Source organism: Staurois parvus, unplaced genomic scaffold (assembly GCF_062004578.1).
Source record: "Staurois parvus isolate SC_StPar_1 unplaced genomic scaffold, SC_StPar_1.0 ptg000262l, whole genome shotgun sequence".
Classification (NCBI taxonomy): Eukaryota; Metazoa; Chordata; class Amphibia; order Anura; family Ranidae; genus Staurois; species Staurois parvus.
This window is the reverse complement of record NW_028318058.1, coordinates 1,597,095-1,611,073: the sequence shown is the minus strand read 5'-3', so window position 1 is coordinate 1,611,073 and position 13,979 is coordinate 1,597,095. Positions and strand designations below refer to the sequence as shown.

Below are 13,979 nucleotides of genomic sequence, written 5' to 3'. Positions count from 1 at the left end.
CTCAGGCACTGCCCGAGGGCCCGGGGTCAGTAGGGGGCCCCATGAGATGCCCCTGGTACCTTTCTCATAGGCTTTTTTGAGTTTGGGCAAGGACACAGGGGCCCCATGATCCCCTATTGCCCGGGGGCCCCATGAGTTGTCAGTCCGCCCCTGTGTGTATGTCATGTATTTACTTTTTTGAATCTCCCGCTGGTTCCGCCCCCTGCGTTGCGATGCTCACAGGGAAGGGAACCCGGAAGACAGATGCCGGCATCGGCCGGAGGACACAGTGGGAGGACATTGGGGGATCACAGGAATGGTAGATTACACTACAGTGTAATCCCGAGTGTGGCTCGGGGTTACCGCTTTTGTTACTGAAAATTACACCCGAGCCACACTCGGGAGGTTAAGGGAGAAGTAGGGCCAAAGCTTTTTGGCCATACTTCTGGGGATCACAAGAGTGCACTTCATTTTGCACTCCTGTAACCTACTTTCAGCTGACAGCGGGCTAAAGATCTCTGTCAGCTAACATCCCTCTGCCAGTCTAGACTCTGGAGAGATCCCGACTTTATTGTCAGGATCCACCCAAATGCCTGGACAGGCAGTTGGCTCAGCCTCTCAGTGAACTGCTGAAACACTGATCCAGCCTCTCCCACCCCCTCCACAGCCCAGCGCCCCAGTGAGCACTGGAGGGGCAGAACAGAGAGTCGTGACTGACAGTCACCGGCTTTCTGCTCACTGAAGACTGAGAACAGAGTGATCAGTGGCCTTTGATTGCTCAGTTCTTGGTCCTAGAGGTGAATCCTGAACTTCCCTTTTAACTGGAAGTATGTGTTCTGTCTTCTAGAGGAAAGACAGGCATGGCACCAGTGTGTCTTCTGTCATGGACTTCGGATACCATTTTGGGGGGACCTGTGCCTGAATGGAGACAAAGCTCTCTAGATTTGAGTGGCCATTTTTCATAGAGAATAGTATCATATTATTATTATTATTATTACACAGTATTTATATAGAGCCAACAGTTTGCTCAGCGCTGTACGTTACAATGGGAGATAATACACGCGACAGTACAATGACAATACAATGTAATACACAAGGGGTTCGAGGGCCCTAGAAAACTAGGAGCTCGGAGGTGGCAGCGTTATAGGTAACACTGAAGGAGTGCTGTGATAGATAGGAAGAGAGCTAGGACAGAGCGGAGTCTCTGAGGCCAAAAGAGTGTAGTTGTTTGAGGAGGAGGGGGTGGTCGACTGTGTCGAATGCCGCGGAGATGTCGAGGAGTAGGAGCGCTGAGTAGTGGCCATTAGCTTTGGCGGTTAGCAGGTCGTTGGTGAGTTTGAGTAGGGCAGTTTCGGTGGAGTGTAGGGGATGGAAGCCAGACTGTAGGGGATCAAGGAGGTCATTGAGGTGGGAGCTTAGGCGATTATAGACTAAGCACTCAAGGAGTTTGGATGTAAATGGCAGCAGGGAGATGAGTCCAAGGTTGTTCAGGTCGGTGGGATTCAGGGAGGGTTTTTTAAGTATGGGAGTGATGTGTGCGTGCTTCAGAGGGGAGGGGAATGCACCAGTATAGAAGGAGAGATTAAAGATGTGGGTGAGGGAGCGTAAGATGGAGGAAGAGGGAGATCGTAGGAGTTGAGAGGGGACAGGGTCGAGGGGGCAGGTGGTGAGGTGGGCTTCTGAGAAGACCTTAGTGACCTCTTCAGTGGTAGCAAGGTCGAAGGAGTGGAGTGTTGAGGGGGTTTCAGTGTGAGGGATGTTAGGTGGGGTGGAGGTCTGGACAGTGGTGAGGTCGAGGGAGAGGGGTGTTGAGGGGGTTTCCGTGGGAGGGGTGCTAGGTAGGGTCAAAGTCTGAACAGCGGTGATGTCCCTACGAATTGCGTCGATCTTGTTTTTGAAGTGATTGGCAATCTCGTGGGCGGTGAGTGAGGTACTGGGTGGAGGTGGGGGTGGAGAGAGTAGAGAGTTAAAAGTAGAGAAGAGGCGGTGGGGACTGGAGGAGAGGGTATTGATAAGGGTCAGAAATAGGCTTGCTTGGCAGCGTGGAGGGAGGAAGTGTAGGTGAGGAAGGCAAATTTATATCAGGTGAACGCCAGCGCACGACTGCGTCATTTGAGATTTTTAGTATAATCAGTCTGCCAGGGCTGAAGCGGTCGGGGTCTAATGCTTCGTGTGGTTAGAGGTGCTAATGAGTCTAGAGCGGTTGATAGCGAGTTGTTATAAGCAGTAGTGGCCTGGTCAGGGCAGGACAGGGGAAGGATACTGTTGTAAATTTGATCAGCTGCAGAGTGGAAGGGGGCAGGGTTCAAGTTGCGGAGGTTTCAGCTGGTGATAGTTTGACATTTGGAGGGGTAGGTGTTTGAGGACGAGGAGACGGAGAAGGTGATAAGATTGTGGTCAGAGAGAGGGAAGGGGGTGTTTGTGAGGTTGTTTGGAGCGCAGAGATGAGAGAAGACAAAGTCCAGGATGTTCCTGTTGGAGTGGGTGGTGGATTGTATACACTGTGCGAGTGAAAAAGAAGAGGTTAAGTGGAGGAGTTGGAATGTAGCCGGGTTATTGATGTTGATAGGGATGTTGAAGTCCCCAAGGATGATGGTGGGTAGCTTGGAGGAGAGAAAGAAGGGTAGATCATAGAGAGCCTCTGCTGTACCATTTGGTACAGGAAGTAGTTAGGGACAGAGGTCTGGTTGTGAAGGTGAGATGAGTCTAGGGCCTGAGCCTAGGGACAGATTCCTGTGGAGAAGGGACAGGATGGGGACTGGAACCCTTTAGTGTCCAACTGGCATACTGGTCTTGTGCGAGTCTGCTCACCAGTGGCTCAGCAGGTCACAGTGATCTGCCACAAGCAAATCTGCTTAAGGAATCAAGTAGGTGCCTAGTTGCTAATGTTGATTCTGGAAGATTGTTTAACCATATTCTCCAGTGCTGATTACTGGACGCATGTAAACCCCACCTGTGATAATTGTGCGTAGATATATGGACAATGACAACCATATTTTGTATCAGACTCTGCAAATATTCTCTCTCCCTCCAGTCCCCCCCCCCTTTGCAGGAATGTGGTGTGTGTGTGTGCTGGGGTCACAAGTGCATAAGGCACAGCTGGATAGCTTCATGGTTGTAACCCCAATTAAGCCTGGTGCCAGAGGGTCTGATACACCCTTTCATCTGGCCAGTCGTAAAACTATAACTCAGTCCTTCACTTGACATGAAACCTTATCTCAGAGTGGCTGTAAAATGTACATCCCACTTGAATCACTTTTTCATACAAATTCATAAATCCCGATAGGAACAAGGTACATTAAAACAAAGCATATATTCAGATATGTAATTTTAATACAAATCACCTGATACCTTACACCCCTAGGTAACGTCTACCAGAGAGTAGAAAGCAATATCTTTTCATCCGTCACAGCCGGATATGTCATATTTGGTGTCTGGACGTTCAGAATATGAGTCTGCATATTAATCCACCAGTGGCTAGGCTGCTGCATGCACCTATGGAAGGTTATTGACCATGGTATAAACTTGGGAGGGATTTTGGTCACAGCCTGGGTCTCCGCCTAACACCCCTTTTGTACCCTTTTGTTCAGGACACTTGACCAAGGACCTCTGCAGGTATCCTACCTTCTGAAACTTCCTTCTTTTATCTCTCTATTGTGTTATTGCTCTCTATTTATATATATATATATTTGTTACATCTTTTTCTGTAAATATGTTTATTGCACTATTTTGACCTTTTTAGTAATAAATCCTATTTTCTGAAAAGTGTTGAACTGTTTCTAAAGCTCTTTAATGCAAACTAAGAATCCCTGTCTCTGAAGAGTGCTACTGTGTGTTTTAACCCTCTGCATACATCTGCCTGCAGTGACAGTGTGCATACAGACGCTTATTCAAACATCATAGTGTTACTGCTAAGATTTGTGAGTTTCCTCCTTCTCTGTACAAAAAGGTGGTGGTGGCAGTGTGAAGGGTTAATTGCGTAATTAACCTGACCCAGTAACAATCGCTCTCAGGCTGCTGGCACATAGATTGTGGTCCAGTGAGCTGGAAAATCTTTGTGCAGGGTGCAGATGAGAGTGGCATTGTTACGCAAGTGGCCAAACCAGATTTATCCTTTATCAGGTATGGTACTATACAGAAAGTGACATTTGTCATATTCTATATTCAAAATTCTATATCTAAGTATACTCACAGAATGGTTTGTATACTATGTGGTTGATTTAGAAAAGTTCAGATGGCCACACTTCCGGTAAAAAAATTCACCTTTATTAGAAACCTCTAAAAATTCATTCACAAACACATAATGGGGAACACAGTACTCCAGCTAACGCGTTTTCTAATAAAGGTGAACTTTTTTACAAGAAATGTAGCCATCAGAAGTTTACTTTGCTATTGGAGTCTGTGCAGACAGGGCTGGCACCCGGTATCAAGTGAGTGGCTCTTGGTGTAGAGAAGACCGACCTGGAGCAGTGTTTTTTGTCTTTGGTACTGGTATGTTGTTCATTTACTTAAGGAGCCAAAGCTATTCACCTAGAAAACTGTATGCCTCTTTAGAAACACAAATGTCAAATTGGGTGCAGCGGCTGTTTCCGTGCAGCTGCTGCATCCGACTTGACCTGAATGGGACTGCCTGCACAGGAATGCACAGAACACCTTCGCATCCTCATGAGGGTAAACACAGCCCTTTCATAGTCATATGCTGTAGTACACCCGTGTATACGAGGGTATAGCCATGTAGTCACAATAAAAACCAGTTGCCCTCTACCCTATAGAAGAAGTACTGCTACAGGGTGGCAGGACTGCGCAAAATCATGTGTGTGTGTGTATATATGTGATTTGCATTTCCGGGTAGGGGGGCGTGTGCGTGCACAGCAGAGAGATACAAAACAGCATGTCTCCCTAGTAAAACAAAGCAAATGGCGCTGAATCCTGGTGATCTTTGACCTTTATCAAAGGTTGCCTACCCCTGATCTAACCCACTCTTTCACTTAGTAAAGATTCTGGTTCTATTAGAGCAGTGGTCGGCAAGCCACGGCTCGCGAGCCACATGCGGCTCTTTACACACTTCAATGCGGCTCTTCTGTGTGCCGGGTGCCCGCTCCCCTCCCTCCTCTCGGGCGGCCGCCCCGAAAGTCAGGACTCTGCAGCTAGCCCAGCATTGGGCAAACTATGGCCCGGCGGACCTTTTAATCCGGCCCGCGGAGCGTGGCAAACATTGGCTGTCAGGATGTAGGTGGGGCAGCGTGACGAACTCCTCTCCTCTCACAGTCCGCCCTGAAGACCGGAACGGTGCGGGAACACGGCGTGAGGAACGCGCGGAGCAAAGGTAAGTGAATTGACACAATATGGGGAATGAATTACTATAGGGGGGATGAATTACTATAGGGGGGATGAATTACTATGGGGGATGAATTACTATAGGGGGGATGAATTACTATGGGGGATGTATTACTATAGGGGGGATGAATTACTATATGGGGGATGAATTACTATGGGGGATGAATTACTATAGGGGAGATGAATTACTATGGGGGATGAATTACTATAGGGGGGATGAATTACTATATGGGGGATGAATTACTATGGGGGATCAATTACTATAGGGGGGATGAATTACTATGGGGGATGAATTACTATAGGGGGGATGAATTACTATATGGGGGATGAATTACTATGGGGGATGAATTACTATAGGGGGGATGAATTACTATATGGGGGATGAATTACTATGGGGGATGAATTACTATATGGGGGATTAATTACTATGGGGGATGAATTACTATATGGGGGATGAATTACTATGGGGGATGAATTACTATATGGGGGATGAATTACTATGGGGGATGAATTACTATATGGGGGATGAATTACTATGGGGGATGAATTACTATATGGGGGATGAATTACTATATGGGAAATGAATTACTATATGGGGGATGAATTACTATGGGGGATGAATTACTATATGGGGGATGAATTACTATGGGGGATGAATTACTATATGGGGAATGAATTACTATATGGGGGATGAATTACTATGGGGGATGAATTACTATATGGGGGATGAATTACTATGGGGGATGAATTACTATATGGGGAATGAATTACTATGGGGGATGAATTACTATATGGGGGATGAATTACTATATGGGGGATGAATTACTATGGGGGATGAATTACTATATGGGGGATGAATTACTATGGGGGATGAATTACTATATGGGGGATGAAATACTATATGGGGGATGAATTACTATGGGGGATGAATTACTATATGGGGGATGAATTACTATGGGGGATGAATTACTATATGGGGGATGAATTACTATGGGGGATGAATTACTATGGGGGATGAATTACTATATGGGGGATGAATTACTATGGGGGATGAATTACTATATGGGGGATGAATTACTATGGGGGATGAATTACTATATGGGGGATGAATTACTATGGGGGATGAATTACTATATGGGGGATGAATTACTATATGGGGAATGAATTACTATATGGGGGATGAATTACTATGGGGGATGAATTACTATATGGGGGATGAATTACTATGGGGGATGAATTACTATATGGGGAATGAATTACTATGGGGGATGAATTACTATATGGGGGATGAATTACTATATGGGGGATGAATTACTATGGGGGATGAATTACTATATGGGGGATGAATTACTATGGGGGATGAATTACTATATGGGGGATGAAATACTATATGGGGGATGAATTACTATGGGGGATGAATTACTATATGGGGGATGAATTACTATGGGGGATGAATTACTATATGGGGGATGAATTACTATGGGGGATAAATTACTATATGGGGGATGTATTTTCAGTTTTAAAAATGTGGCTCTCAAAATAAATTTCAATCGTGGTTTAGGCAAGATTTGGCTCAGTTGAAAAAAAAGGTTGCCCACCACTGTATTAGAGCAATATCCTGTTTGGAGAGAATAATTTCTCATACCCCCCACCCTACGCCAAAAAAAGAAAGGGCTACATAATTATTTTTGCAATACTGTACTGACTACATGTTTGCTACAAATGCAGATAACTCATGCATATGTCACTATGGGGCACACTGACAAGTGAAGGGAAAATAATTCTGCAACTAGGACTTGCTCAAGGAACGGGTATACCACTGAACAATACATTTTTTCCCAGAATTACCTTTTTTTTATCTGCACCAGATGCATATCATCAATCATATTTCAATCTGTTCATTGAATAATGACAAAGGCCATTGGCTAGATTCAAATATTTTGGACTATGGTCTCCTGTTCTCCCAGTGTGTGTTTAAGGGAAAAAATGTTGGATGACTGAATTGTTTCATAAAATAAGATGATCCTCTAAATCCCTGCTTATGTCTTTGATGTGATTTGCAGCAAACCTATGTTACACTACAGTTGGTTTACTAAAGAAAAATAGGCAATTTGCTTTCTAGTGCAATTTTCACTTTGCCAGTGAATTTTTCCTTAGCTTTGTGAATGTGGCGAAAATGTACTTGGCAAAGAATATCAATTTACATGCAAGGGAAATATAAAATACAGTATTTTTGCTTGCGCACGTCCTCTATGGTACTAAGCAAAGGGTTTGCTAAAGAAAACAAATGTATGTTTTCAGCCTTGTCATGATATATATGAACCAATGAGCTGTACTGCGGTGATCTACTATTGGAAGGAGAATCAATGCTGTAAGGAAATTACCATTTGAGGTTATGTGGAGCCACTGGAGCCTGTTTAATGTGATGCTGTATGGTGTGGAGCTATCTGCTGTATAGGATCCAGGGAGATCCATAAGGCGTTGTGGCCCTAAGGGTCACGGTAAGGAGGTGAGGAAGCATTTCAGCCATTTAAGGATATTTATCCACCTGCGTGTGACACAAGCACTACAAGCACCTGTTGTTGAAGATTGAAGCACATCTATTTGGTATATTTTGCACAACTTTTTTGCACTTTTTTCGACTTTTTAATAATACATCTTCAAGTGTTTTTATTTATTTTTATCACTGTGTTTTTTAGTTTTGGTATATGCATTTGATATATATTTATTGGGAGTCTTAGCACTAGTCACTTTTGATGATAGGTTATCCCAATATTTGGGACTCACTGTGTCACTTTGTTCATTTATCCCAATTTGGGATTGGGTATTTTGCACTATATTGTGGATCCAGATCTGGGACCAGTTATATATGCGCCTAGTCACTTGTTGTTTCACGTTATACAGATCCCTGAACGATCCATCACTGATTTATGTTTATATATGTTTTTTAATGATTATATTTATTTATTATTACATTTTATGTAGCTCTACACCAATATTATTGTTTACTAATTTTAACACACAACACACCTACAATCCACAACACCCGAAAAGCATAAAAACACAATACGGTTGATTTACTAAAACTATAGAGTGCACAATCTGGTGCAGATGTGCATGGTAGCCAATAAACTTCAACTTGTTTAGTTAAGCTTTGCCAAAAAACCTGGAAACGGATTGTTTGCTTCCGATTTTGCACTCTCCATTTTTAGAAAATCAACCCCATGGTGCGAATCTAACGTAGGTCTATGTCTGATAGTAGCTTTAGAAATTATTCCAAACCATGCAGGAATTTTTAGAATATAAAGTGTCTTTCAAATGTTGTGTTTTTTTCCTTATAAAAGACCATGATCAAATATTGATATGCAGCTGCAGGAAATAGCAACGTTCCTTATACCACTGAGACATATCTGTGGTGTCCTATAGCATATGTTGTATACATAAGATTTGCAAAGGTCTTTTAATACTAAAGTTAACTTTCTGTTATATTACAGCCTAAAATTCTCCTCCGGAAAACAAGGTCAACATTATTACATATTTTACCTTGAGTTTTCTAGACAAAGCAAAGTAGCATGTTCATTTGATAGTAGGCACCACATAGGGTTCATACGTTTTGCATTCATCTGCTACCATAGTGCATTAAAGCAGAACTAAAGGTTCTAACTAAAACATTATATAGTAGAATATACATGTAGAGTCAAAATAAACCTACCTGCCTGGTCTTCTTTAGAATGTACACTGAGCTGATTATGCACAGATCCTGTGCATTGGGAGAACTGAACTCCTACGCAAGGAAACAACAATGAAGACCACTGCAGGCAGGCACCCAGAAGGAGCCAGGTAGAAGATGCTGGTGCCAGTGATAGACTTTGGACAATTGAAGGAGAGGAAAGTTTTGCTGACTTTAGTTCTACTTTATCTACTTGGTACTTCCAGGTAAGGAAGAACATGCCACTTTTTCCTGACACCTACAGTGCAATGATTAATGCCTGAGCAGCCAGTTGTCAGGTCTAACACAGCCACATGGAAATTAATAGGGATGTTGGGGAAAGGGAATGGGGGTAAGTATGAATATTCTTAGCAAATTTCAACTTTCTGAATGTCAGAACATGCACAGGAATGTTCAGAGACTGATCAGGGCAGCTGAACAGTGTAGGAAAGGTATCCATTGACTCCTTATGGAGCCTGCCAGCAAATAATCCTTTTATTTGCCTAGCCTAGGCCAATTACAGGTTTGCCAAAAATCTGCTAGTTATCAGTCTGCGAACTCTCACAGCCAAGCATTTGTGTGTTTCATTTTATATACATTATTATAGTATCCATAAATAACTACATATACTGCAATTGTATGGTACAGTAGTGTACTTTGAAAATTAAAGAAAATTGTAATGTGTACTTTGAATATCTGAATATTAGCTATACATGTTTATTTCCAATAGTTCTGAAAAAGACATTTATTTACATTTCTAATATTTGTAATGACATCATTAAGTTATAAGAGGCTGAAAAGAAAAAACAAAAAAATAAACAAAACAAAACAAAAAAAGAAACCATGATGAAATAGTTTTAGAAAAATACTCTTTTTAATGTTTAGCAGCATATTTGTATATTGGCCTTGACCCCTTTTATTCTTACCTCTGTTGTACTCTAAATATTATTGTAACATATTAATGTTAAATGTTAATAAATGTTAAATTAATGTTAAATAATGTTACCTTGTTCTTGTTCTTTGATTTTTGGAATTAGCATGCAATAAATGAATTTAGGTGTCCTTTTATGGTCATTCACAGTTTATAACACTCAGGAGAACATGTTCAGCCCTTCACTGGAGATCTGTGTTCTCTCTCCAGATTCTCCAGCCCAGAGCTGGGGAATCGGAGGGACAGCAAACTAAGCAGAGATAATTTACCTCTGTTTAGTAAACTGATCTTTTACTGTAATCTCGCGAGATTATAGTAAAATCAGCCGTTTTCCAGTGCTTGTAGACCGTTCTCCCTTCATTTGGAGAACTGATCTACATATGCTTCATAAACGGCATTCACAGGAGAACTGTGTTCTCCGAGAATGCCGGAGAACTGAGCAGCGATCTATTACTGCTGGTTCATAAACGGACACCATAGTACCTTATGTATAGCACAATCTGTATAAAAAAAAATCTACAAAGTCTTTCGATCTGATTTTGTTATTAAATATAACATAACAGCTATCTTATTTGGCTGAATGATATTTGAATTTTTTTGTCAGACTATACAGCCCAACAGAAAATATTCTTTCCTGGTGCCTTGCTTTTTAGAGCTGTTCTTGGGGTTATTTGGGCACTGATTCAGAACATTGCATTGGCTAGAATGAATCAGCTCTGGTTTCTTAGATATGGTCAAATTTATATAATTTTTTAGTCTGTTTTTGAAAAGATCTTGCTGATCAACTTGTTCTGTTACCTAGTTTGTGTTTTTGTGTAGAAGTTAGCAGATATAGTGAACATGTTTATGTATTTCCAACTGTAATTTTACATTGGAAACATTGGATTCTATAGTGTAAGTTATTAACTGTAATACAGTTATGATCATATACGAGGTGTGTGTATACTGCCACTCATATATTTTAATTTTTGCAGATCAAGTACCAGAGAAGTTACGGCTACTTTTTTATGTGTTTCTTTTATGCTACAGGGCGATTATATAAAACACTACATTAAAATATCTTTATTTTCGGTGGGCAACCAGAGTGAAGTATGGTATATGGCATTCATACTGTATCTCAAAAAGAAGAGCTGTTAGGGAAAATTGGTGCCATTTTTGGAATCAGCGGGTCAAATATACCCAGGAACAGGTCTAACATTTGAGGCACCAAAATGTGTGTTGGCCTGTGTTAACTATTTTTCCACATTATACATACTGGTGAGCAGATAAGTTAGCCCCATCTTATTTCAAGCTTGTATAGTATTGTAAAACAGTAAATGTATGAATTCCTTAAATAAGGGTTTGGTGATTGGACAAGTAAAACCAAAAATGCACACTTTACCTGGTTTATTTTCATAAAATTATACCTGATCCCAAATCATTCAAGTTTATTAAATCAAGCAAAGAATAGAGAATGAAGTACAGTAGGAATAAAAATTCTATATACCACTGATCATTTCAGTAAATTGAAATTTGATTGACTGCTGTGGGTTTCTGTATTTTTTGGAACGAGCAGTGGCCATTAGTGGTCATGTGCATACTACAAATCCTATAGTCCATGGTCCATTTTGGGATTAAACAAGAGATAGTGGCTATGTTCCTTTATATAGTGGGACCCAGAAGAATAAATGTGGCCACCCTCTAAGAGGAAGTTGGACCACAGCAGCAAAAAAAAAAGATTTTGGAGAGTTGGAGGAGGTTGAGAGCAATAGAAGGTACTTTCATGAGTTAAGAATACATTTTCTTTAAACTGGAGTTTAGTGTTACTTTAACGCCACAGTAAAATTTAGCATAGCCCATAAAAATTAAATAATGAAAACTGCTTTTGTTTCAAATAATTGTCAGTTCTTAACCAGGAGAAATATCCTGACATCTGAAAACTTGGTAGATGTTATAATGAGCTAACAGTTGGGTACCACTCACCTGCTGTGTGTTGGGTCACCTCTCCTAGCAGACTGAGGGAGAGAAAATAACTTCTGCAGAGTTTTGATGGTCCGTATTACTTCAACAATGACACTGCTAATAGGGAGGATGACATTCTTCTGCCTGTTGAGCTATTAATACTGTATCTTTTGTCCAAGATAAAGGATGCAAACACCTCAGTGTCAGCATCCTTTTAAGGCATCAAAGTCACAGAAGTTTAATAAGACGTCTGAAACAATGTGATACTGCAGATGAAGGAAAGAATTACCACTACACACACATGGTTTTGCAATTTCAATTCTAAAAGAACTGCACATATGTTAGGATTTTGGCCTGACTTAATCATTTTGCTAGACTGCAAAAAAGGTATAATAATGGTTATTAAAGTTAAAAGTCCAAACTTTTTTGATTTGTCTGGGCCTATTAAATGAAATAAAGTGTATTGAAGACACACTTAATTCAAAATGGGAAGTTAAAGGAAAGAAGGCTTTCATTCTGACCCAATGGCATGAAGATTTTGGGTCACTAACCCAGGACAAGTATGCAGGTAGATGTGAACAGGACTGGATTTATACCCACAGCTCTCCTAGTCCAGCTGTCTTGTGGAGCCCACTCCTCCTGTTTACCAGCTAGCCAGGCATTGTTCTAACAAGATCAGATATCACAAGTCCTATTAAAGCTGAATTGAACCTTGTATTTTTTCTCTTGTGAGCTTTATGCCATAATGTACTAGTATGCACAGCTTATTAGCACATAATGGCAGACTTACCTGTCAAGTGATCCCACCCAGAACTGTAGTGTCAGTGCTTTAACCACTTGCCCTCCAAATGATTTACCCCCCTTCCTGACCAGGCCATTTTTGGCGTTTTGGTGCTGCATTATTTTAACTGACAAATGCGTGGTCATGCAATGTTGCACCCAAATTAAATTGACTTTCTTTTTTTCCCATGAATAGAGCTTTTTTTCGGTGGTATTTGATCGCCTGTGCGGTTCTTATTTTTTGCACTGTAAGAAAATAAAAGAAAAAAAAACAATTTTGAGAAAAAAACAATATTTTTGACTTTTTGTTATTAAACATGTCCAGTAAAAAAATTTTAAAGATCAAATTTGTCATAAATTTAGGGCAAAATGTATTCTGCTACATGTCTTTGCTAAAAAGGTTCACACTGGTGTCCCACATAGATGTAAACTTACCGTCATTTCATGACCACCTATCTCTAGGTAAGTCACACTCACTTTTTGGGACTATCCCAATATGCAATCCAGTCCTGATGGCCAATATTCCTTCACCCTTATAACCGCGGTTGCTGGTAGTAACCAATAACTTTCCACTAGGACTGCATCAATGTTAGGAAACTCCTCTCCTCCACAGGCAGTATTTCATATTTTCAGCATAAATTAAAACAAAACCAGACATCCCATAGTGTAAAACTGTATAGAACTTTAATATGGGGTCAAACAATAGAAATTCCACTCACAAAAAAAGTGACTTTCCTGGCACTAGGTGTATTCAGCTTTGTGTATTATAGGAATTAAGATGGCCGATGCATTCCAGCGTGCGTTCCAAATATTGGAAGTGACGTCAGCGGAAGTTGCTTCATAAGCCCTCGATGCGTTTCCATCAATAGGTCGTCTTCAGGAAGTACAAAATCCACGATATTGAAGAAGGTATTTATACCCGTCAGTCACCAATTCAATTTCCAATATACTGCAGCTGTGGCACTCGGTTTTTATAACTATAAATAACTGCAACATTGCTGAATACAGCCAGTGCCCACATAAACTATGGATATACATAAACAACAATTTTATTATATATATATATATATATATATATATATATATATATATATATATATATATATATGATATCATCACTGCATGGTGTTCTTAAAGGGGAAGGTTCCCCAATGCATGTTACTATACAAAATAGGGTAAATGCATTTATAAACAACAAAATCCCCAAAAAATTTTTACAAATTTTAAAAAATTATCCCTGCTGCGTCTCTGCATTCAGAAATAACTTTGGATATTTTATTATGGAAAATTATATATATTAAT

The 13,979-nt window shown here is 40.8% G+C and overlaps 1 protein-coding gene across 1 annotated transcript in view; it reads right to left on the bottom strand.

Moving 5' to 3' along the window:
- The window catches only part of FHL2 (four and a half LIM domains 2), a 107,852-nt gene extending 95,836 nt beyond the window's left edge, over positions 1–12,016 (bottom strand). The window contains exon 1 of the mRNA XM_089681235.1: positions 11,919–12,016. The gene's annotated coding sequence lies outside the window, so the exon portion shown is untranslated. The remainder of the gene's footprint in view (positions 1–11,918) is intronic.
- Positions 12,017–13,979: the final 1,963 nt, after the last annotated feature.